A 23,574-nucleotide genomic window follows, 5' to 3' on the forward strand; every position below is an offset into this window, starting at 1 on the left:
TAATAAGGTGCAGACCTCAGTGCCATGCTTCTATGTGCCAATAATCAGGGGCAGGCATCAGTGCCATCCCTCTATGTACCAATAATCAGGTGCAGACAGTGCCATGCCTCTATGTACCAATTATCAGGGGCAGGCATTGGTGCCATGCCTCTATGTAACAATAATAAGGTGCAGAGTTTAGTGCCATGCCTCTATGTACCAATAATCAGGGACAGGCATCAGTGCCATGTGTCTATGTACCAATAATCAGATGCAGGCATTGGTGCCATGCCTCTATGTACCAATAATAAGGTGCAGACCTCAGTGCCATGCTTCTATGTGCCAATAATCAGATGCAGGCATCAGTGCCATGCCTCTATATAGCAATAATCAGGGGCAGGCATCAGTGCCATGCCTCTATGTACCAATAATCAGGGGCAGGCATCAGTGCCATGCCTCTATATAGCAATAATCAGGGGCAGGCATCAGTGCCATGCCTCTATGTACCTATAATAAGGTTCAGACATCAGTGCCATGCCTGTATGTACCAATAATCAGGAGCAGGCATCAATGCCATGCCTCTATATAGCAATAATCAGGGGCAGGCATCAGTGCCATGCCTCTATGTGCCAATAATCAGGGGCAGGCTTTGGCGGCATGCCTCTACATACTAATAATAATAATCAGGAGCAGTTATTGGTGCCATGCCCCTATGTACCAATAATGAGGTGCAGATATCAGTGTCATGCCTCTATGTATTAACAAAGAGGTGCAGGCATTGGTGCCATGCCCCTATGTACCAATAATCAAGTGCAGCATCAATGCCATCCCTCTGTGTACTAATAATCAAGGGCAGGCATTAAGGCCATGCCTCTATGCACCAAACATCAGGTGCAGGCATTGGTGCCATGCCTCTATGTACCAATAATCAGGTTGCTATCAGTTCATCGAAACTTCAGCAGTTCGAACACCATATGTTCAAACTGTGAAGTTCGAAAACTGATTATCGCAAAGCCGCAGAACATGGAATTCTTTCCCAGGGAAAGAATTGGTGGGCCGTTTCTGTGGCTTCACGATTTTCAGCACTGTGGTGGAAAGTTACAGGTCAGTTTCAGGCAAGTGTGTGATTGTGTGGACGTTAGGGTTAGGGCGCGGGTTAGGTGAGTTATGGTTAGGGCGCGGGTGAGGTGGGTGTACGATAGTGACAGACTTTAGGGTTAGAGCGGGATAGGTGAGTTAGGGTTAGGGCATGGGTCAGGCGAGTGTGCGATAGTGACGGACCTTAGGGTTAGGGTTTGGGTTAAGGTAAGTGGATAGATAGTAGTGTATGTACAGTTTAGTGTTGGGTTAGATGTAGGATTTTAAGTGTATGTGTGTGGATTGCTGTTTTTTTGGTGTGCTTGTGCTGTGTGTGTGTTTCTTGGAACAGCAATTTTTTCCCTGGGGAAAAAAATCGCTGCTCTAAGTCTTTCGATGGTTTTGCACTTCGAGGTTATGATGTTTGAACTTCTGCCATTTTGACAAAATGATATAGACTCCCAGTAATCAGGTGCAGGCATCGGTGCCATGCCTATATGTACCAATAATCACATGCAGACATCAGTGCCATGCCTCTTTATAACAATAATCAGGAACAGGCATCAGTGCCATGCCTCTATGTACCAATAATCAGGGGCAGGCATCAGTGCCATGCCTCTATATAACAATAATCTGGAACAGGCATCAGTGCCATGCCTCTATGCACCAATAATCAGATACAGACATCAGTGCCATGCCTCTATATACCAATAATCAGGTGCAGGCATCGATGCCATGCCTCTATGCACCAATAATCACATGCAGACATCAGTGCCATGCCTCTATATAACAATAATCAGGAACAGGCATCAGTGCCATGCCTCTATGCACCAATAATCAGTGGTAGGCTTCGGTGGCATGCCTCTATGCACCAATAATCAGGTGCAGGCATTGGTGTTATACCTCTATGCACCAATAATCAGGTACAGACATCAGTGCCATGCCTCTATGCACCAATAAGCAGGGTCAGGCTTTGGTGGCATGCCTCTATGCACCAATAATCAGGTACAGGCATCAGTGTCATGCCTATATGTACCAATAAGCAGGTGAAGGCATCGGTGTCATGCCTCAATGTACCAATAATCAGGTGAAGGCTATAGTGCCATGCCTCTATGTACTAATTATCAGTCGCAGGCATCAGTACCATGCCTCTATGTACCAATAAGCAGGTAAAGGCATTGGTGCCATGCCTCTATGTACCAATAATCAGGTGCAGGCATCAATACCATGCCTCTTTGCACCAGTAATCAGGAGCAGGCATCAGTGCCATGCCTCTATGTACCAATAATCTGAGGCAGGGATCAGTGCCATGCCTCTATGTACCAATGATCTGAGGTAGGGATCAGTGCCATGCCTCTACATACTGATAATTAGGTGAAGGCATTGGTGTCATGCCTATATGTACCAATAATCACATGCAGGCATTAATGCCATGTCTCTGTGTATTGATAATCAGGTGCAGGCATTGTTGCCATGCTTCTGAGTGAAAAGACGTTATGTATTTACAATAACATTCCATCTGTGTTGTCCATTTTCATTTATCCTCCACATATTGGCTTGGTTCTAAGCATCAGAACAGACTTGGCCATTAATACAGCTTATCATCATCAAAAACCCTATAATGGGGTTCCTATTAGAATGACAAAAATGCATTTTGTCAAATGCGTTTTATCAAAACATAAAGAGAGAACAGGCAAAACAGCGAAGCTGCTGTTCAGTGAATTCTTTCCCTGGGAAAGAAGTCACTTGACCACTTTGTTGCTTTGCCATGTTCTGCACTGTAGTGTGGTCCCTTGTCCGGTATAGCTCCCGAGCATGAATGTGCAAGAGTTATTGACCTTAGGGTTAGGGTGCGGGTTTAGGTAAGTGCATATGTATGAAAGTGTTTACTTTTTTTGATTTTTGCGTTAGATGTATGGTTGAGTTAAGTGCATATGTGTTTTAAGCTGTTTACGTTTGTTTTGGGGGGGTAGAATTAGGGTTAAGGTAAGTGTGTATGTGTTTGGAACTGTTTATGTAAATGTGCAACAGTTATTGACCTTAGGGTTAGGGTGTGGGTTAAGGTAAGTGCATATGTTTTAAAATGCTTACTTTTTTTTCCGTTAGATGTATGGTTGGGTTACGTGCATATGTGTTTTCAGCTATTTATTGTTTTTTTTTGGTGGGGGGGTACAATTAGGGTTAAGGTACGTGTGTCTGTGTTTGGAAGTGTTTACTGGGTTTTTTTTTGGTTGGAACAGCGATTTCTTTCCCTAGGAAAGAAATCCCTGTTCTGAGGTGCCGACATTTTCAGCTTTCGCTGAAAAAGGGTCGATGAAACATCGTTCGCTGTTTTAAGCATTTGATGTTTCAATATAGACCCCTATAATGCTCCTCTCCCAGTTACCTGAGATTGAGTTTGCAGAAGACAGACTGAAATAAATAAATAATGAAATAAAGAAACCAGAAGCATTCATAAAGACCATATCTGGAACTATATGCAAATGTCATCAACAATTATGTTAGCTGTCCATTCCATTAAAAATCCAATGGCAGTGGGATGGTGGGAGGGTCGTCGAGGATAAATGAAAATGGACAATATATATACGGAATGTTATGGTAAGTGCAGAATTTTTTTATCTGATGTTGTCAATTTTCATTTTATCCTCAACAGATGGGACAGGGTCCCCAGGTATCTTAGATCTCGGGTGATCGCAAGGAGGGATATTCCTGAGCACCATTGAGCCAAATGATGCTCTTTGTAATGAGTAATAAAGGCATGGGTAGTAGCCCAAGTTTCTGCTGCACAAATATCATCCATAGAAGCTCTAGAATGACTGTTGAAGCAGCCACATCTCTAGCAGAATGTACTCTAATTTTTTTTTGCCACCAACTCCCTCTTTATTATAGATGAAAGTTAAACAGTCTTTGATCCCTCTAGCCAATGTCACCTTGCTCACTAGCTTGCCAAGATTTGTACTTGAGAAAGAGGTAAACAACTGGTCAGATTTCCTTATATCCTCACTTCTGTGTAAATAAAGTTGTAATTGCCTTTGAACATCTAACAAATGTAAGAAATATTCGTGTTTGTTGGTGAAGCTGGGAAAGAACATTGACAAATTAATTGTCTGGTTGATATTGGCCTCCTAGACTACTTTAGTTAGAAAGGAAGAGTTAATTCTTAAAAAAAACAAAAAAACTAAAAAAAAACTTTGTGAAAAATCAAGTAGGGTGGCTTACAAGACAAGGATTGTATTTCTAAAATCCTCCTAGCAGAAGTTATACCCACTAAGTGTGCAGTCTTTTAGGATAAAAACTCCAAATCACAATCAGCTGCTGGCTCAAAGGGAGGTTGAACAATAACTTGCAACACCAAGTTTAGATCCCAAGGTAGAGCAGTGTCTTTAAAAGGAGGTCTTAGTAAGAGAGTCCCTTTTAAAAAGGCCTTGCAAAACTTATGAGAAACCAGAGAGAGGATTCTTTAAAACCTTTATGAAAACTGGAAAAAACAGATCCTAGCTTAATTTTAATGGTAGAAGGAGAAGCTCATTTACTGAAAAGTGAAGCTAAAAATTCTAGAATTTTATTAATAGATGCTGAAAAGGGGTTAATATTATTGTCATCAGCTCAAAATGTAAACATTTCCCATTTACTAGTGTAAAGTTTACAGGTGGATGGTTTATGAGAGGCTAGAAGAATATGACAGTCCATGGAAGAGAGCATAAGTTGCCTGGCTATTAATGGAACTGGAGAAACCAAGCTTTCAGCTTGAGGTTCAGGATATTCAGATGGACTAATCCCTCTGGATGGGATAGTGGGTCTGGAGCTGTGTCCAGAATCCAAGGTTGATGAACCAGATAAGGCCAAAGAAAGGGGAACCATATCTGTTGAGGCCAATAAGGTGCAATGAGGATCACTTTGCTCTTCAGCCTAATTGCTTTCTGTAGAAATTTTTAAGATCAGGGGAAGCAGGGGAAACGTCTGGAGGGCCAAGTGTGAAGAAGAGCATCTCAAAGGGAGGATCAGGGCAAAGCAGTTGCTGCACTTGTTGTTTAGGGGAGAAGCAAATAGGTCATAGGAAGGCTGGCCCCCACTGATGGAAAATTCTTTCCGTCACCTTTGGACTGAGAGACCACTCATGTGGCAGGAGAATACACCTGCTTAGTTTGCCTGCTATCACACTGGAACTCCCTGGAATGCGCGTTGCTAACAAAAAGTGGTTGGAAGAGATTGTCCACTGCCACACTCTCAGAGCTTCTCGACATAGGCGATAGGATTTTGCTCCTCCCTGTTTGTTGATGTACCAAACCACTGATACATTGTCTGTTTAAATTACAATTGTCCCTAAAGGAAGAGCAGTTTAAAAGGACTCCAATGCTAACAGCACTGCTCTCAGTTCTAGTACATTGATATCCAAGTTGGCCATTATGGGGGACCAAGTGCATTGAACAGCCTTGCCCAGATAGTGACCCTCCACCCTATCTAGGAGGCATCCGTGGTCACTATGGCCTTTTGTTGAGAAGGCTTTGGAGTGTGTCCATCAAGCTCGATCTCATTTGCAAAGACTGGTGATTGAAATCAAGTCTGACATGTACAGTATCGATCACTGAGTCGCAAGCAGCCGTTGTAATATTCTCATGTAGTATCTTTAATACTCTCATGTAGTATCTGTAATATTCTCATGTAGTATCTTTAATACTCTCATGTAGTATTTGTAATATTCTCATGTAGTATCTTTAATACTCTCATGTAGCATCTGTAATATTCTCATGTAGTATCTTTAATACTCTCATGTAGTATCTGTAATATTCTCATGTAGTATCTTAAATACTCTCATGTAGTATCTGTAATATTCTCATGTAGTATCTGTAATACTCTCATGTAGTATCTTTAATATTCTCATGTAGTATCTGTAATACTCTCATGTAGTATATTTAATATTCTCATGTAGTATCTGTAATATTCTCATGTAGTATCTTTAATATTCTCATGTAGTATCTGTAATATTCTCATGTAGTATCTTTAATACTCTCATGTAGTATCTGTAATATTCTCATGTAGTATCTGTAATATTCTCATGGAGTATCTGTAATACTCTCATGTAGTATCTTTAATATTCTCATGGAGTATCTTTAATATTCTCATGTAGTATCTGTAATATTCTCATGTAGTATCTTTAATATTCTCATGTAGTATCTGTAATATTCTCATGTAGTATCTTTAATATTCTCATGTAGTATCTGTAATATTCTCACGTAGTATCTTTAATATTCTCATGTAGTATCTGTAATATTCTCATGGAGTATCTTTAATATTCTCATGTAGTATCTTGCCGAAGGAACTAGAGTTATAGCAGCTGCCATGTACCCTAGGGCTGCAGAACTAGACGTGCATTCACATTCTTGTTGTTTATTATTTTCTGGACCTGTACTCTGATTTTCTCTAATCACATAGGGGGGAAGTCCTTGTGTTTAGAATCGAGTCTATGAACTCTAAGATTTGAGTAAAAGTCAGTTGTAATTTTTCAAAATTTATAGTTATCCCTAAGTAAGAACAAGTGTGAAGGACATGATCTCTTGTTTCTATTAACTGATGCCTGGTCGGAGCAGTAATGAGCCAGTCTTTTAAATATGGAAACATTAAGAATCCCTACAGTCTCGAGTGAGCTGGTACTACTGCCATACATTTGGTGAACACCCTGGGTGCTATTGGGAGGCCAAAGGGCAGAACTCAGAATTGATAATGACTGGCTTCTAGCCAGAAGGGAAGAAAAATTTGGGAATCATCTGTCCGTTTTAATATGGTAGAATGTATCCTGAAGATCTATTGTTCACAGGTTCATAGGTAGGTACTAGGCTATCTGCCCAAGGGCCTACATAAGCCTAGCCAACAAGGTTCCCTGGCTTACGCCACCCAAGAAAGTTATTTTCCTGTGCCACTGTCGAGCAGAGACACAGAAGTGATCCCCGGGGTGTATTTCCTATTTCCCATCCCCTCATCAAGATTTTTCTTGAAGAGTGCTAATGAAGAACTTTGCTTGACATAGATGGGTAGCCTGTTCCAGAGTATGGGAAGTCTCTGGGACAGGAATCTATCCCGCCAGCATGTCCTGTTTATTGTGGTGACAAGGTTTAGGTCCCTAGAGCATGTAGCTCAGAGGGATTGGGATTTCTTTAGGTTGACATAGCTTTATATGTTAGGCAGAGATCACTTCGGAGTAGGTGATATGCTACAGAGTAAAGTTGGAGTTTTTTGAGATGGTCAATGTAGGGCATTTGTTTGAGGCCAGTAATCCTCTTTGTGAGGTACTTCTGTAGCCTTTCCAGCTGCTGCAGATGTCTTGTGAGGTACATTCCAAAAGGGGCTTTGTACTCTATAATGGGTCTAATGAGTGTCGAGTAGAGAGGAACAATGAAATCTTTTTTCCTGGATGAGAACCCTTTTATGATGAGGTGTGCCACTTAGAAGGACGTCCTGACTACTGTGGCAATGTGACTATCAAAGGAGAGACTACTGTCCACCTGGGTCCCAAGGTCTCTTATCACACATTCAGTGTTAAGTAGATTGTTGCCTATGTGGTAGTTCATGGGTACAGAGTTATACCAAAGGGGATGACACTGCACTTTTTGGCATTGAGCTTGAGGCCATGGCTCTGACACCAGGCATCTGTCTCAGCGAGGCCCTTCTGTAGGATGTCCACATCATTTGGGGACTTGACTATGGCTTCTAGTTTGCAGTCATCTGCGAACTTCATTAGCCAGAGGCCTTCTGTGTTAGCCTGTACTTTAGAGAAGTAGTTACCAAACAGGAGAAGTCCCAGGATGGAACCCTGTGGTACTCCACTTGTCACTGCTTTGAGGTCAGATTTGGAGTCTGCAACTTTTACAGTGTGGGTTCTGTCAGTGAGCCAGTTGGCAACTCATCTTGTGATGTAGGGATTTATACCTAGTTTAGTGAGTTTAGCTATAATTCCAGAATGGGGGATGATGTCAAAAGCCTTGGCGAGGTCAAGATAGGCTGTGTGAACCACCTTACCCTCATCTACGGCTTTGGTGACTGCCTCAATGAAGTCGATCAGGTTCAGGAGGCATGATCTGCCTTTCACAAACCCGAACTGGGTGGGATCCAGAGTTTGGAGGTTACCAATGTCTTTGTTTATGAGTTCCATGATGATATGTTCCATGGCCTTGCAGACCAGGCTAGGCTAATAGGTCAATAGTTCCTGGGATCAGTGGTGGCTCCCCCTTTGTGGAGTGGGATAATTGTTGCTGTGCACCATTCAGTGGTCACAAAGTCTGATGTGAGGCTATTATTGAACATGGTGCTTAAGTGGGGAGCCAGTTCATTCTGAAGTTCATGTAAAATGCAGCCTGGGATGTTGTCCAGTCCCATGGATGCTGTGTTTTTGGCTTTAGAGAGTGCAGCTTTTACCTGCGTAGTTGTGATTACAGGGATTCTGCATTTTTCCTGTATAGATATGGGCCCTTTAGGGGGTGAGGGAAGGTAAAGTTAGCACTGAACCTATCTGCCAGGATGTTGGCAATATCAGTTGGTTCTGTAATTTTTATGCCATTGTGCTGTAACTCAGAGCAGATCTGGGTGTTGCCATCAAGATTCTTGACATAGCTATAGAATGCATTGTGGTTGTCCTTAGAATCAGTGGCAATTTTGTTTTCATAGCTAGCTTTGGAGGATCTTATAAGGGATCTCAGCTTCTTACTGAGGCTGACCAGATAGTTCCTCCACACATGGGATTTTATTCTCTTTTGCAACAGTTTCTTCCTTCTGTTGTACAGTTTGTTTATGGCAAGAGACCAACAGATTAGCTTACTTTTTTGGAGGATAGCGTCTTAGTTCTGTTTGGGATAGCACGATCCATGCACTCGTGTAAGTGCTTATAGAGTGCATTTGTGTAGGATTCAGCAGTCGTAACTGTATTGTCCATCTGCATGGGTGTCATGAAGTTCATCACTTCTGTCTTAAGATGCATGAAGTTGGCTTTGGAGAAATTTTTTACTGTGGTTTCCTTAATGGGGGTGGGGGCGGGATGTGGATATCAAGGGTGATTAGCTTATGGTCGGATCTGACCAACGAGGAGTTGACTTCATGTGTGGAACACTCATATTGGTAATGACTAGGTCTAGTTTATTGTTGCCCCTGGTGGGGGTGTGGATAAGTTGATCCAGGGCATTGGAGTTTATGAATTCCAGAAAGCGTTGAGCTAAGTTGATACACAAGTAGTTTTCCCAGTTAATGGTGGGGTAATCGAAGTCACCCATTATTAGGGTGTTTGGTTGAACCCTAATATTTTCCAGTACATCAAGAAAAGAGGAGTGGGAATCCTGGGGCATGCTGGAGGATCTGTAGCAAGCTACAATTTGGATTGAAGTTTTCCCCAGAGTTAGTTGCACTTGGATAATTTCAGATACATTATGCTGAGCAACTAGCCTGGAGGTGTGGATATCCTTAATGAATATGGACACACCTCTGCCTTTGGTGTTTCAGTCCAGGTTACATGGCCGAAAAGTGTGGTATGAGTTATAGCCTGGTAGTGCAGCGGTGCTCTCTGGAGCCTTGAACCAGGTCTCAGTCACTGCACAGATATCGATGTTTTCCATTTTAAGGAGTGTCTCGAGTCAGTGCATTTTGAGATTTAGACTTCTAGCATTGAGTAGCATTACCCTCAGTTTTTGCTTGCCTGTTCCTGCTATGGTGGTGAATTTGTTATTTGAACCTTGCCTAAAAAAGGCACTATAGGGGCAGCAAGAGCCTTTATCCAGAATCCCAGGGCTGACAGTTGCAGGCCATCTGTGGCAAAGCATCCTGGTCTGTCGACCATGTCATCCCAAGCAGACAGATACTGGATCACCTTAGAATGACACCAGAAGCTTAGCCAATTGTTGAAGTTAATCATTTTGTCCTTGTACTGCGGTATCATTCTGGGTGATGGCAGAATGCTACTCAAGGCTATGGTCATACCTGCCGGGGCTACAAGGTCAGAGAGCTCTTCCATGTCTCTTTTCATGTAGTCCAGGGAGGTACGTCTCAGGTCATTCACACCAACATGAACAATGCCAGAGTCATATTTGTACTTGTTGTGGAGTGACCTGAGCCTGAGTGTGTGGGTTATGTGGTGGATTTTGGCACCTGACAGGCAGCTGACAGTAACCTTCTCCTTGTTTAGCCTGGTGAGTGGGACATCAGTGTGCCTGACTATAGAGCCACCTATGACTAGTGTGTTGGGTACGTTGTTTTGCCTTATTGGCTGTGGTTGAGTGGCACACTGAGTCTGTGGGCTATGTGTCATTTGGGTTGTGTTGGGGGATGGAGGTTGCTTGTGTTTCTGCTTTGGAAGTCTCTGTTACTTATTTAGATTATTATTGAGAGCCTCCACGAAAGTTTTTGTGTTACTGTGTGTGGATTTTGGTGGTGTAGATTTAGTGAGACTATGTGATGAGTGCGGTGTGGTGCAAATGTTTACCTTCTCCTCATGACTGTCAAGTTCAGTCTTGGTTGCAGAGAGCTTTAGCTCCAGTTTGGCTAGATAAGTGCATCTCTCACAGGTTGTAGTGTTGGGTGGTAGGAGGAGAGGGTTGTCTGTGTACATGAGGCAATTTCTAAATTGCCTCAAGATGCCCAGATTCATCAGATAGACAGGAGATAACACTGGGAACTGACCCTTGGACATGCCTGAATAAAAAACTATTTTCCTCTAGATAAGTGAGGAAATTGAGTACAAGAGCTGTTTTTCTCTAAGCAAATGAGAAAAGTAAGCACAAAAACTGTTTTCCTCTAGGTAATGAGGAAGGTTGAGTGCTATAGTAATCAGTAGCTTATTTAGTGCTTACAAGTTCTGAACAAGTTCTGAGCATGAATAAGCAAATTTAAGTGCTAAAACTGAGCTAAAATTGAGCACATCTAATCATCCTTTTCCAAAAATGGAAGAACAGACTGTACCATGACCATCCAGAATTTGGTTTGCCGAACCAACTTGTTTAGCACAATTAAATCCAAAACTGGTCTCCAGTCCCCTGTCTTTTCGGCACTAAAAAGAATCTTGAGTAAGTTCCGGACTCTATCTGGTTGGTGGGATTTCTTGGATGACTCCTTTTTTTCTAGCAGTTTTTGTGTTTGAAGAGCAGCATGTTCTCTCAGATTGGGTGGATCAAGGGGGATTTTTCTGCATATGGGAGGAGGAAGGGAAAAAGGTATGGTATAACCTCTGGAAATGATCCTGTGCATCAAAGTATCTGAAGATATTTGTAGCCAGGCTTTGAGGTGCAGTGATAGTCATCCCTCAACTGTCTCCAGAGGAAGACAATCAGACCTCCTTTTAGAAGAGCTGAAAGCGTATGCCAGAGAATGATTCTCTGAATCCCTGGTTCTGTGGGCACCTCTGCCATATGGATGCTGTCTTCCATTAAAGTTCCACTCTCTGCTCCTGGGGGAACTCCCTCCATGTGTGTCCTGAAAAGGCCCTTGTGACTTCTTGACCTACATTTTCCCAGTGCTTCTCTGATTTCTAGAAAATAGTCATTGAGGATTGGAAAAACATACCCCCATAGCAGAAAGGGTCTTTCCAACTTTCTCACACCTGGACAATGTGTCTTTAACTTTTGGGCTGAATAAGGAAGATCCATCAAAAGGTGCATTGATGAATGAAGACTTGAATGGTTCTGCAAAATCACACAAGTACATCCAGGTATGTCTCCTTATGGCAATGCCTGAACCCACTGCTCTGGTTGTCCCTTTGGTTGCATGAGCAGTGAGTCCCATAGACAAGTTTGATACAGACTGTAAGGTAGCTAACTGGGAAGCACTCTTTCTTGAACCTCCTCAGAGATGGCTCCTGCCAGGGTATCTGATAACTCCCTGATTAGATCCCTTTGCAGCCTGGTAAAGTGTGCCAAAAAGTTCAAGGACCTTAGTGCAAAGGGCGATGATGCATAGCCTTGCTTCCCAAATCTATCCATTGACCGAGCCTCTCTGTTAGGTGGATGGATACATGAACTCTCTTTAGCTATTTCCATTTTAGTTGTGGCTGCTACAACCATTGCATCAACACCTAAACCCTTAGACCAGAATTGCTTATCTTCTGGGGCAGTTAAAATTTTGTCAGGTCTCCTGGGGATAGGCTCAATGCCCGCTGAGAGATCAACTCAATGAGCTCATCAGTAGACAGAGTCACCCAATAGGTAAACAGGTGAGTCCCACAGGCCTGCAGGTACAGGAACTCCTCAAAGGAAGGATTTTGGGACTTCCATTCACCCCTTTGCTTCAGAATCTCCAGGATGTCTTCAAAGGAGACATCATCTGGGGCACACCTTGGGGAACCTTCCCCTTCATCAAAGTCAGTGTTGGTGATTGCTTCCTCTGGGGAACCAAGTTCTTGCTCTTTCACTTTTTCTTCTTAGGGACATCCTCAGTGGAATTATCTGGGGAGGTATCAGAAGAAGAGGGAATTCCTTTCTAGGATTCCTGCATTTTTAACACCCACTGACTCAGTAGAGGCACAGGTTAAATATCCGAATGGGAGGAAGGCAAGCATAAGTACTCTGAGGTGGAAGGGTCTGACTGACTGACTGCTATAATTAAGGCTCTCTCCATAGCCTCAAAAGTTGGCCCACCTGAAGAGGGAAGGGAGCCCAGAACAGAGAAAGAGTGCTTCAGAACTGTGGTCACTCCCAGCAAGAGGAGACACCTCTCGAGACAGAAGCCAGAGCTGAACTGATCCATGCTGAGGCCCCAAGGTGCAGAGAAGGCTCCAACTCTGGTACTTTGGAGCCGACATGATAGGTATGGCTCCAGGAGGTCTCCAGTTCTGACTGAACCTAAGAGCTCAGAGCAAGAGACAGTTATGTAGATAAGGATATCTTCAGTTCTGATATAGTCAGTGTTGTGCGGCTCAGAGCTGAGGTCTCTGAAGCTTCAGTAGAAGTCAGAAGAGGAAGTGTTGGCAGTGTATAAGAAGACTTGGATCCTAGACCCATAGGAGTCAGGGCCAAAGTGGACCCTGTCAATCCTGTCACTCAGAGAATCTTATTCACTAGTCTCTCTACATCATCCTCTGGCAGGATTTAGTGCAATGGAGGGAAATGACCGAAGGCAATTTGGATCTTTCCAGGAAGGGTGAAGGCAACCTTTCTGGAAAGGGATCAAAGAAAGGTAAGTGGGATGTTCTAGGTAGAGTACTCATGGAGAAATCCTCAAGTTGTTTACTCAGGACTGATGCTGTAGGCATTGAGGGAGATTCCTTCACTGATATCATCAGTGCTGATGAAACATCACTTTTCTGCACCATACTCTCTGGTCAAGAGCAATGGAGAACCATGTCAGACATGACAAGTGGCAAATAAAATCTGAGGTAACTTTGAGAGGAGCATTACAGGTAAGGGTTAAGCTCGAGGGTTTTTGGTGATTATGAGCTGTAGCAATGACTGAGCTGGTTCCAATGCTCAGAAGCAAACTCATATGTTGTGGATAAAATGAAAATTGACAACATCAATAATCAGGTGGAGGCATAGGAGTGATGATTGAAGGAGTTACTTGGATGACTCACTGTACAGGTTTCCAAATTTCTCACTGTTCTAAAACAGGAACAAAATCTGACAGATAACAAAAGGGAATCACTGCTTAGAGGAATCTCGGTGACACCCCATGGAGAAGCTATTGTTATAAAGGGCTGTCACCTAAAATGTATCTTAAAGCATAAGTGTTACTGCAGCAATGTTCAAGATTTCCTAAGTGCTATAGCACATTTATATAAGTTGTGATTACATTTCCATACACTGTACACTGTCCACTTTACACATCACTACCACTGCTGCATTAATAAAGGCTTTGCCTATTGCACACTTGTTTCACTGTGCCACATTAATAAAGGCTTTGCCTACTGCACACTTGGTTCACTGTGCCACATTAATAAAGGCTTTGCCTACTGTGCACTTGTTTCACTGTGTCACATTAATAAAGGCTTTGCCTGTTGCACACTTGTTTCACTGCACCACATTAATAAAGGCTTTGCCTATTGCACACTTGTTTCACTGCGCCACATTAATAAAGGCTTTGCCTACTGCACACTTGTTTCACTGTGCCACATTAATAAAGGCTTTGCCTACTGTGCACTTGTTTCACTGTGCCACATTAATAAAGGCTTTTCCTGTTGCACACTTGTTTCACTGTGCCACATTAATAAAGGCTTTGCCTACTGCGCACTTGTTTCACTGTGCCACATTAATAAAGGCTTTGCCTGTTGCACACTTGTTTCACTGCACCACATTTATGCCCAGCAGGAATCTAGATACTGCAGACAGTTATACCCATGTGCTCCTGGAGATATACACTCACCCCTAAGTATGGTGCAGGTGGCTTCACTGTGCCCATAAGAAAATGTCCACAGACTTATGCCACTGCAGCTAAAGAGCAATCCTACCATTTCTCCCATCCACATGTCCCACAAGGTATTGCCACACTATCTAGGTGCCTGAACTTGAATAAAATGTGAGATGAAAACAGGTGTACTTTTTGGAGCCCTGCATATATTAGGAAGAAGCTATATCTACTAAGATGCTTAGGGACCTATCCACCCACTGGGGCACTCAGAAATCTTCATACCGTTGATACAATACAACAGCAATCGAGTCAGACCAGAGAAATTTGAACATTAAAATAAACACAGTTTGGTTGTTCTATTGATAACTGAAAACAGTTTATTGAAGACATCCTTTTACTACTTTTACTACTTTAACTTATGCAACTTTAGTTTATACAGAGGATCTGATCGTAATTATAATCTTTTAAAAAGTATATTCTTTCTGCATACTGCAGCATTTCAAGGTATGCCTTTTTCAATGTGACCCTAGCAAAGCTCTCATCCCAGTTGTGCCATAATAAGAAAACTAACAAACTATATGAGATGAAAATCATTTTCTTGCCATTTGTTTGTCTTGGAAAGGTGAGAGTAGACATGAAACTGAAATTCATTCTAATTGTTATATAATGTGCTATCCTGTCTCATGTAAGACTTCTAAGAAGCAAAGATCACTTCTCTTACACTACATCTATTAATATTTTCTGCACAGAATTAGAGTACATTCAGCAGGTGAAGGTCATGCAATGGATATATAACTCATCACAGATTAAGACTCATGGTGAGAGTGCTGGTCATGTGTGTGCTTATAATAGTTCTGCCTCTCTGAAATAGAGGACAGGGACGTATTGTCCTTTGTTTCTCTTTACAAAAATAAGAAGTCAAGTATTTCATATAACAGAGCATGTAACCTTGAATCACATTGCACATGCGTTAAAGGTTGTGCATATCTACAGAAAGTCATTAATGGAATTGTAAATTACACTTTTTGCTTTGGATGGTTAACTGATGATCTATAGAAGCCTTTAAAAATTGCAGTACATGACCACTCAGCAAAACCCATCACTCAATCAGATTTTCTATTAATATAACAACTAAAGAAATTTAAAATACTGTAGAATAGAAAATCATTAGTTTGATTTATTATTATTATTTTTACAAAACCCCAAACTCTTAAAAATGATCAACAAAAGAAATAATTATTTGATGACCTTCTGTAACATAGCAATAAGACCCCAACTCATTAACTGTGCTTGTTGTAAGAGGTTGCAACACTTTACATTTGTGACATTGTGCATTTTTTTTCTTGGTTGAGAAATTTTGCTCTGTTAGTGAAAATATTTAATCATAAGAATCATTAAATGTGTACGCCTGATGGGCAGTCCTATGCATGAACTATTACCATTTTAGAAAATGTTACCTCAGGGTTTTACATGATGCAACATACCCTAAATCAGGTTCATAATTTCAAAGTATTTGTCACTTTTCATATCTATTACTTGGGTTTAAGTTTAACAAAGCTGCAGTAGGAATGCCACTAATATCATAGGGCACATCATTTAATATGACCATAAATTAATGGAAGAAATTATCTTCAATCGTTTTCAGCCTGTTTTCATTTAAAATGTTTTACCTCATAATTATGGAACTAGGGAAATAAGCAGGTAAAGCAATAACCTCATTCATGCTGCATCTGTGTTAGTAGATAACTATAGATACTATTTTACTTTAATAATAAAGGGTGAAAGAAGCTGTGCCTTCATTGGTGTGTGAATGTGCGTGGGTTATTACTAGAATAAATCAGCCCACCAAAAAGATGGCACTCACCCCATAATTTTACATTATTGTGCATGCATTTCTGCATCTCTTTCTGTCAGTCTCTCTCTCTCTATCTCTCTATCTATTTTTATTCTACTGGTGTGTGTGTGTGTGTGTGTGTGTGTGTGTGTGTGTGTGTGTGTGTGTGTGTGTGTGTGTGTGTGTGTGTGTGTATATATATATACGCATGCATGTGAGTGCAAAAATCTGTTTCTGTATCACCACCCTAATAGTCCAATAATGCTATGAATCTCTCAGTCCTAACACTCAAATACTTTACTGATGTACTGTAATTTATTTATTTAGTTTGTTTATTTATTTTACATTGGTTAACCGGGAAAGTCCGACTGGATACAGGTTCATTTTCAGCAGAGGCCCGAGGAGAAAAGCTCCAAATGTACAAAAACAAGTATAAATACAGTGAAGTTATTACGGTGAGTTATCACAAAACTGAGATTTGTTTAACGATATGTACACACAGGTACATGTTTTTTCACATACACACAGCAAAGGTTGGAAGCAAGTAGTTGAGAAAGAAATAGTTAAAGATTTCATCTGAAACAGGAAAACACATATTAAGGTGGTTATCATACATGGTGTAGTGTTAACTTTAAATCTTTCCAGTAGGTGGGTGATACACAGAATTTTAAACAGTTAGAGAGTCAGAGTTTTATTCTTGTAATGATTAAAAGTACCTGAACACGGGCAATAAGCTAAATTTTGAATAAAGAAAACTAACTTATGTGATAAATACATTTAACTATAAATGGTGAGCTTGATTTGAAGTACTTCTGGTTGCATGTTATAATGTCTAAAACTAAGGTGCCATATTACAGTGACTTCTGTGATAACAAATACATTTAACTATAAATGGTGAGCCTGATTTGAAGTCCTTCTGGTTGCATGTTATAATGTCTAAAACTAAGGTGCCATATTACAGCAACTTCTGTGATAACAATACATTTAACTATGAATGGTGAGACTGATTTGAAGTACTTCTGGTTGCATGTTATAATGTCTAAAAATAACTCAGTCAGCAGTTAGTGTTAAGCAATCTGTAATTATTATAAAAAATAACATGAATATAATTCTGCATAATCCCCAGATTTCTGTGTTTAACCCATCTTGTCACAGTATATTGAGCAGGAATGCATTGTTGGGGGGATGAGTCTGTGGCAGTGGACCAGGCTGCAAAGTTAAGCCATACAGCATTAGATAAATGCTCAAGGTTCAGTTTATGAAAGTCAGTGCAACCGTGCGGCAGATACAAGCCTGGATTTGATACGGATGGTTTGTTGTAGGGTAATATTCAAGGAGACTGTATAAACTGTTCTCTAAATTCTTCAAAGTATATTTTCAAGTAACATTGCATGCATTCCTAGTTGATGGCCATAATGATTTTTATGCCCTTCAAAATGTCATGAGTTCTCTTTCCAAACTTTATTGCTAACGTCCGCTATTGTCCATTTACATGTAATCTCAGCTTGTCAACTAATAACACTTAAGTGTCATCTATTAAAAACTGCCTGCATGTCTGTTCTAGCCCTGCAATATATCACCATTTCTTTCACCTCCAAGTCCAAAAAATATATTAACTTTTGACAGCCCATCAATCATTTCCTGCTAAGGGTAGTCAGCAGTAAAAGCCACCTCTCTTATTTGTGTTTTCTTTTATGAAATACAGTAAGTTAGTTGTCTGTAGTGTTGTATGCAGGCTTCAGCTTTCTCTTCTACATTTGTGTTGGTATTGTACAGCATGGTGTGTCACTTGTTTATGTAAGTACATTCATTCCATTGACCAGTACTCTGGTAGTCTGACAATGCCTTAAACAGAGTCACCTCTGACAAAATAAATGTAACAAGAAAGATCATTTGCAAAAGGTACTCTTCATTTTTCACTTTACCTCTTTAGGTTAATAATAAAAAATGTTTGACCTGTCACTGTTTTTACATGTCGCTAAATATAGTTAGTGACACGTATTCAACGAACAGCTTACTGAAATGTAGAAACTCATTTTAGTTTTCTCTCTTGTATTTGATACTAAGTTTACATATCTTCCACCTTGTTGTTGATTAAAACACAATGACATGTCCTAGACGGAGACATTATTACATTTACAGTACATGTTGCAGAAGAAAAGGTTTATGAAGTCAAGACACATCTAATAAGAAGAGCAAAGCAAGACAAATTGGTTAATGTTCACCATCAAGTCTTTTCACCTGATGACGTGTAACAGTTTAGTGAGAAAGTAAAAATGTGGAGTGGATCAAAATAAATGGAAAGCACTCATATAAATGAATGTGGTGACCAGCTACACAGTTCAAAGGTTCGTACTGGGACTGGTCCTTTTGGCACCTTTGCAATTCATACTGCTCCATAATTAGAAGGAAAAGTCATGCGTTTCATAAAGAAATAAAGCTATGTGATAGGGATAATGCTTACAAAACTTTTAAAAAAAGGATGGAATGAGAAGTGCTAAGACTGGAAGAATGATTCGATTCTTCAAGAGGAACCTTGACGTTTGGATGGGAGAAAGGAAATTCACCCCAGGGATCACGTCAGTCGCCCTGCTAGACAGGGGTCCAGGAAAGTAAATAATGTGGGAAGAAATAGCCAGGGAATTGTTATGGCTAGGCTTGTATAGGCCCTAGGGCTGATAGCCTAGTACCAACCTATGAACCTATGAACCTATGATGCTTAAAATCAAATGAAAAATATTAATAATGCATAAAGTAAGAAAGAAAAAGAGGAGAGGAGAGAATAATCTGGGAGTAAAAATCACTGATGTCCTGCTAGTGAGTCATCAGTGCAAAAGAGTGATGAGAAATGTCACTGCAATTCTGTGATATAAAGGAAGGGACATTACCTACCTTCCTACACCTACCTGTCTGTCCTATATATAATGCTAATTCAGAAATCAAACTTTTTGCTGGAACTTCTTTGTTAATAAACTTAAAGCAAAAGAAGACAATAAAAAGTTGGAAGAAATACTTATGCATTCCTTAAAAACCACAATGAAACATGCAAGTTACTTAAAGTACAAAGTTTAGGTTGTCACAAATACAAAATGGAGCTACAACTTGTTTTCAGATTGTCAGAAAATTAAGGGATACTTATCAACAATAATATCACACATTCTGAAACCAAGGATGATGCCAATATAGTAATAAAAACATTTATTGCTAATTTTACCTACCTACCCACACTGTTGCACCTACTATCTATGCAAATTTATTTTCCCCTGAAATCACCTTGCAAAAAGCAATAGAATGCCTTTCACAGGGTAAACATAATGATTCTATAACACCAGACAACATAGCAGGCTGCATTGTCATCAGTGCAAAATATGCACTATGCAAGCATCTACCTAAACCATTAAACCTCAGCCTATCCATAAGGTTTGTCCTTGATGCCTATAGAACAGCAAGTATGACTCCTCTGCAGAAGAGTAGCCGTTCCACAGACCCAGGTATAGGACTATCATCCTTAGTGGCATTATAAGCAAAGCCATGGATTGCATGCTTGATTTAGACACAGGAAACAAACATAGCTGATCTAGACCCTACTCATATTGGCTTTGGGAAGGTCAGGTCCTGTTTCCTGAATCAAGTGAACTTCTCTGAAAGGGTTACTGAGGCTATGGACAGTGATTGCTTTGTACACACTGCTTATCCTGACTACCAGGCTTTTGAAGCTATCACCAATGCTGGAATTATTGAAAAGTTAGACAAACTTAATGTAAATCCCTATGTTGTCAACTGGTTTCAAAACTGACTAGATAAAGATCTCAGGTAGTACAAGTTGCTGGTAGTCTTTCTCATTATAAAATTGTAACTTTGCTCTTCCCTCACTCCGGTGGATTCAGAGAACTCCCAAGAAAAGTCTGGTCCCTGAGAACTCCAGTCATTCAGTGGAAGACGAGACCACTTGGTGTGCTGCCTGAACTTCAATAGTGAATGTATGTGTATTACTTTTTAGCCAAGAGAAATAATGGTTTCCAAAACTCGGTCTCTCTTTCTGGTTCCCATTCGTACATCACCCCTCCTGTCTCCCTTGTACAATGTAGCCTACACTGCCCTACTTTTTCCTAGCTCTCATCCCAACTCCCACTCCCCCAAACTGTTCACCTAGCAAAACTAATCTCTCACTTCTTTCTGCCCTACCCCTACTTAATACTGTATTCCATGTATATTTGTCATCTTAGTCATTAAACTGTGTATCTCTCTGCCTCTATAGCTATTCTATTTGCCCCACTGCTCCCCACCTGCTAACACTCACAGTAAATCAGGTCTATATTATTCCAGTGAAAGTGCATATGTGCGACTACATAAAAGTTGACACATAATGCATGAAAGATGAAAATTGCGAACGACCGCAAAATCAAATTTTTTCCTATGGAAAAAATTCATGTGGCCATTCATGAAAAAAAAAAACAAAATTAAAAGCATAAATAGATGGGGGTCTTCTCCCCGACACACCCCCAACATGGGGGGCTGTGCCCTGCACACCCCCCCAACTAAAATACCAACTCCGATATCACACTATAGCAACAGAAAGGGCAACTCCAGGGAGTTGGCCAACTACCCTCTTGCCTTATGACAAATACATCAAAATGCTCACATGCATTTTGATGTATTTGTGTTGCTCTTTTTGCATCCGCACAAAGCAGCTTTCACTGGAATAATATAGTCCCACAAAAATCAAACTACCATGGTAAAGGTAAAATAAACACTAAGTGCTCTACTCTCCTCTCTTCTTTATCACTAAGGGTTCCAGTTTCTAATTCCACTTGCCTCACTGATTGTTTTTCTTTCTTCCTTCTCTTACATGCTGTACAAACTCATTTGGGCCATCCTGCTGCATTCCCCTACCCTATCCCCATTGCCACCCACCCCCATATACATTATATTTATAGTTAGCCAAACCTCACCCATAATCCAATCAACCAAACAACACACACTCCACTCAATAAACCCCACCCCACCCAGTTAAAACATCCTATTCAATTTATCCCCTAACCAAGTTCCCTTTCATCCTCATTCACTAATTACTCCCACATTCTACAATAGCAAGCTTTCTCCCCTCCCACTACCTCCTGCATTGCCTCTGCATTCATCCTATGTCTGCTATGACACTGCTAACTATAACTACACTACTCCTTACCTCTGTCTCTATCTCTCTCAATCCTTCTTCACCTCATTTCACCTCACCCCCTCACACAAGTTCACAAGCACATCTATAATTTCTGCCAAACCCTCCATTCATAAATCTTACTCCAATATATACTCTAGTCTTTACACCTTTAATACATTGCTGCTCTTTAAACCCAAAATCCTTTCACACACACCTAACACCCCACTTAACACATTCCTCACAACACAGTACAACTCCAAATGCAAACTGCTATCAACACTACACTTGCACAGTGCCACTACCCTATCCCAATGTGGGGACATCCACCCCAACACCGCACCTACTCTATCTACCTCTTCCTCCCCCAAATCTCACTAATTTCTAAAACTTATCACCATTAGCATACAAAGTATTAGAAACAAAATCCCAGAATTTCATGCCTGGAGATCCATTGTTAAACTTGATCCAATTGCTGTAATTGAGACATGGCTAAAACCATGCATAAAAGGCACCATATTTTTCCCTCCAGGTTTCTCCGGTCTAAGATCAGACAGACCTCATAAGAAAGGGGGAGGGTAGCACCTCTCTATCCTAACTCCCTTACCATCATCCCCTACTCAAACCCTATTCCTCAATTCTCTACAGCCAAAATCATCATAGCGTATCTAAAAATGAACAAATTCAAGACTCTTAGTTTGATAGTCTTAGGTTCATAGGTTCATAGGTAGGTACTAGGCTATCGGCCTGGGGCCTATACAAGCCCAGCCAAAAAGGTACCCTGGCTTTTACCACCCAAGAAAATTATTTTCCTGTGCCACTGTCGAGCAGCGCCACACAGGTGATCCCCGGGGTGAATTTCCTATTTCCCATCCAATCATCAAGATTTTTCTTGAAGAGTGCTAATGAGGAGCTTTGTTTGATATAGATAGGTAGTTTATTCCAGAGTATGGGAAGTCTCTGGGACAGGAATCTATCCCTCCGGCATGTTCTGTTTATTATGGTGACAAGGTTTAGGTCCCTGGATCATGTAGCTCGGAGGGATTGGGATTTCTTTAAGTGGAGAATGTCCAACAGCTCTGGGTTTGACATAGCTTTGTATGTTAGGCAGAGATCACCTCTGATTAGACGATATGCGACGGAGTAAAGCTGGAGTTTTTTGAGACGGTTTGCATAGGGCATCTGTTTGAGGCGGGTAATCCTTTTTGTGAGGTATTTCTGCAGCCTTTCCAGTTGTTGTAGATGTCTTGTGAGATACATACCAAAAGGGGCATTGTACTCTATAATGGGTCTAATGAGTGATGAGTAGAGGGGAACAATGACCTCTTTTTTTCTGGATGAGAATCCTTTTGTGATGAGGTGTGCCACGTAGAAGGATTTCCTGACTACTGTGGCTATGTGATTATCAAAGGAGAGACTACTGTCCACCTGTATCCCAAGGTCTCTTATCACACTTTCGGTGTTAAGTATACTACCACCTATGTTGTAGTTCATGGGTACAGAGTTTTTACCAAAGGGGATGACAATGCACTTTTTGGTATTGAGCTTGAGGCCATAGCTTTGACACCAGGCATCTGTCTCAGTGAGACCCTTTTGTAGGATGTCCACATCGTTAGGAGTTTCAATTATAGCTCCTAGTTTGCAGTCATCTGTGAACTTCTTTAGCCAAAGACCTTCTGTGTTAGCCTGTACTTCAGAGAAGTAGATACCAAATAGGAGAGGACCCAGGACTGAACCCTGTGGTACTCCACTTGTCACTGGTCTGAAGTCGGATATGGAGTCTGCTACTTTCACAGTATGGGTTCTGTCAGTGAGCCATTTGGCAACCCATCTTGTGACAAAGGGATTTATACCTAGTTTAGTGAGTTTATCTCTAATTCCAGAGTGGGGGATGGTGTCAAAAGCATTGGCAAGATCTAGATAGGCTGTGTGAACCACCTTACCCTTGTCTATGGCTTTGGTGACTTCTTCAAAGAAGTCTATCAAGTTTAGGAGACATGATCTGCCTTTTACAAACCTGAACTGGGTGGGATCCAGAGTTTGGAGATTACCAATGTCTTTGTTTATAAGTTCCATGATGATACATTCCATGGCCTTGCAGACCAGGCTCATCAGGCTAATGGGGCAGTAGCTCCCGGGGTCCGTGGTGGCTCTCCCCTTGTGGAGTGGGATAACCGTTGCTGTGCACCATTCAGCAGGGACAAAGCCTGAGGTGAGGCTA

This window comes from Protopterus annectens, chromosome 15.part0, assembly GCF_019279795.1.
Source record: "Protopterus annectens isolate FY-2018-M chromosome 15.part0, PAN1.0, whole genome shotgun sequence".
Classification (NCBI taxonomy): Eukaryota; Metazoa; Chordata; order Ceratodontiformes; family Protopteridae; genus Protopterus; species Protopterus annectens.